General features: G+C 42.3%; 1 long non-coding RNA gene across 1 annotated transcript; it reads right to left on the bottom strand.

Annotated features, from left to right (window-relative positions):
* Nucleotides 1-1,551: 1,551 nt before the first annotated feature.
* Nucleotides 1,552-2,617, bottom strand: LOC138159059 (uncharacterized). Its single transcript, XR_011167790.1, has 2 exons — nucleotides 2,413-2,617; nucleotides 1,552-2,334 (listed from the first exon to the last, which is right to left on the bottom strand). It is a non-coding gene; the product is annotated as an uncharacterized lncRNA (long non-coding RNA).
* Nucleotides 2,618-3,191: the final 574 nt, after the last annotated feature.

Genomic DNA, 3,191 nt, shown 5'->3' with positions numbered 1-3,191 from the left:
TTTTCCTTTTTAAGGAAAACATTAAAAAGAAAAAGATAGTATGAGAGTTATGAGAAGAGAAAGGGCACTTCTGGTTGAAAAGGGAACCAGGGAAGACTTGGGGAAGAAAGAATTAGGGTATTCGATCTGGGCCTTGAAGGACTGGTAGGATTTGGAAATGAGTGGAGGGGCAATGCTGGGTTGGAACAGGATAAAAAAAAAGTCATATGAATTAAAAAGTATACAATGTTTGGGGAAAACCAAGGTTGGCTGTATCTAGGGAAAATGATAAAGGACCAAACTGGGAGGTGGAGGGTGGGGAGCAGGTCTTGAATGCCAGTGGAATTGTCTGTACTGTATTCCATAGATAATAGGGAGCCAGTGACAATTTTTGTACATTGGCAGCATGGGATCAGAGTTGTGCTTTAGCCAAATTCATACAGCAGCAGTGTATAGGATGGATTAGAACAGCAACGGCATTCCTCACCACCCTCAGGTGATGAGGCTAAGATTACAAACCATCAAGCATTGGAGGCTTTTTTTTTCCCTCTCTGTGACACTTCCAGAAACAAGATGAATGTCATAGGGACCTCCATTTAATGCCTCTGGCATGAATGCTGAGAGCTGTGTGTGAGACAAGCAGGCTCCTAGTTTTACACCCTGAGGTGACAGAGGGACTAAAGGAAAGTTTTATTCATGGAGGCCTTTATGTAAAATCCAAACTCTCAGATTAAGGCAGAGGACACACCAGGGCTTCACCAAGAGGGGGCATCAGCCAAGTGCAGCCAATCAAATGGACTGAGTCAATAACACTATATACATTTGCTTTCCTACCAAATCTTGTATTCCAAATTGGGCAGCAGCTTCCAAATCTGTTTGTGTTTCTGCTATATACTTTAGAAAGCAGCCCCAGGTAAGCATTTTTTTTTTATTTTCCTGTCAGATACCTCTATTATGATTACCTCATGACAGCAGGCTTACACAAACAGAGATCTGTAGCACTTGCTTGGACACAAGCTCCAGAGCTGAGCTCTGCTCTCAGATAGGGGTCTCTTATTTAGCTGCTTTTGGAAAAGGGTCCAACAGTGGTAGAAATACTTTATGTGGTAGGAAAAAAATGGAATTCGAACGAATGTTCATAGAAGGGAGAAATGGCGGGAGAAATGGCTGGATAAACTAGGGTGCCAAATATGAAGACAATAGAATATCAATACACCTTAAAACAGAGATGTGAAGAATTCAGAGAAACATAAGACTTGTGTGAACTGATACATAGCAGAAAGAGCAGAGATAGTAAAAGTAGAACAGAAATCTTTTTTAATTGTAACACTTTTGCTTTAAGGTTAGCAAACTGGTTTCTCTTCCCCACCTCCATAAACTTTATTTTCTGGTTAGTGTGATAGTAATGGCAATTAAAGATTCCCCTGTATTGGCTTGGTTTTCAAATTGATTGTATTAAAACCCAGAGTTTGTTAATCCCACCTGTGGGATGGGCTTGTTGATGTGAAAAGAAAGTCCTGAAGTGGGAGGAGCTGGTGATGTAGATTTGGAGAGACAAGAGAGAGGCGGAAGTTCTTTTTGGAAGCAGCACCTCGTGGAGAGGGAGAGACTAAGAGATTGCTGGTGGCCGCTTTGAATTGCCCTGGACTTTTGAGACCTGCCCCCTGAGCTGCCAAGGACTGAGGAGACATGGCTGTTTTGCTGGTACTTTGTCTGTCTGTTTTGATGTTATTTTGCCAGATTTGTCCACTGGTGAAAGACTGTCCTGTTGAAGAAGTCCTGGAACCTGGCATTTGGTTAAGAAGCCCTGAGACTGTCCTGCAGACAGAGAGTGAATACTGTCCACTGGTGAGGGACAGTACTGAGAGTGAATACTGTCCACTGGTGAGGGACAGTACTGTTGTTGCAGGGGTCTGGAGACTGTCCGGCAGACAGAATGAATACTGTCCACTGGTGAAGGACAGTGCTGTTGTTGCAGGGGTCTGGGAGCCTTTCTGTTGGTTCAGAAGCCCTGAAGAAGGATTTTCTTGTTGTATGTTTACAGAAATCCTGGGAGAGGGCTTTGCTAATGTGTTCAGGGGTTCTAGGACTGTTCTACAGACAGAGGATAAATTCATGAAGGGACTGGCAATGTATCTTATGGCCTTGCTAAGCCTTGTCTCTCCAGGAACTAAGATTGCTGAGAACTTGCCTCATGTCAAGATGAAGAAAAGACCTCCATTTGGGTATTAAGTGCTGTGTTTAAACTTGATGTAACTCTGGGGTAGATTCAATTGTGATCCAGGGGTGGGGAACTTTTGACCTTTTTGTGTTCTATGGTTGAGCAAATGAATGTATTTTACTTATATTTGGAAACTAATCTCCATTTGAGAAGAGGGGCTTTGTGGTGGACTTAATTAAGGTATAGCCTAGGGGTGGAGAAGTATTTGGAACAGAGACTTTGTAATTGATTGAATGATTGGAAAGTCCTGGGGTGGGGTAGGCCTTGGAGATGATTTAATCACACTTAGTAAATGCTGTATTTTGAATGATGTCATGTTTTGATCTTCTCTGTTCTGGGTTTGTTACTGAATAAAATAGAGAGCACCTATGCTGGTATTTTGAACCTGGGAAGTTGCCTTTGCTTGGTATTACATTACAGTTAGTAATGTGATAACTAAGTGGGCAGACATAAGGCTTTTTAAGCTATTCAGTAACACCCAATACTTCAAATATACATGATTTTTAAGTAATTTTTCCTTTATCAATCTATCACCACCACCCCTCCCCAACATTTCCATAACTGAGCACATATTTTGCTGTTGATCTTTAGGAGGCAAAGCCAAGATGGTGGATTAGAGGCAACAACCCAGCTAAACCCTCTCAATATTCCTTCCCAAACAACTTATAATAACACCTCAAGTCAAATTTTGGAGTGGTAGAGCCAATAAAAAGTCAGAAGGAGACATTTTTCCAGCCTTAGGAAACTTAAGAGATTAGGAGGAGAAGTCTGTAACACAAAGGTACAGTCTATCTATGTATGGATCTACCTATGGAGCACATGCAGCAGTAGCAGCAGCTTTAGGGCTCTCAAGCCCAGAGATGGTAACAGGGTCTGACCACAGCCCAGAGATTATAGAGGACCCTTTGCTAGCTCTAGGAAAAACTGGCACTGACGGGCAACTCTCTTGCCATAGCAGTTCTGGGTCACAGTTCCAGGATAGAGAGGAATA

This window comes from Petaurus breviceps, unplaced genomic scaffold (genome assembly GCF_028583685.1).
Source record: "Petaurus breviceps papuanus isolate PSGF00001 unplaced genomic scaffold, PetGlider_PUasm1.0 175, whole genome shotgun sequence".
Taxonomy (NCBI): Eukaryota; Metazoa; Chordata; class Mammalia; order Diprotodontia; family Petauridae; genus Petaurus; species Petaurus breviceps.
This window is presented reverse-complemented; position numbering and strand designations above follow the sequence as displayed.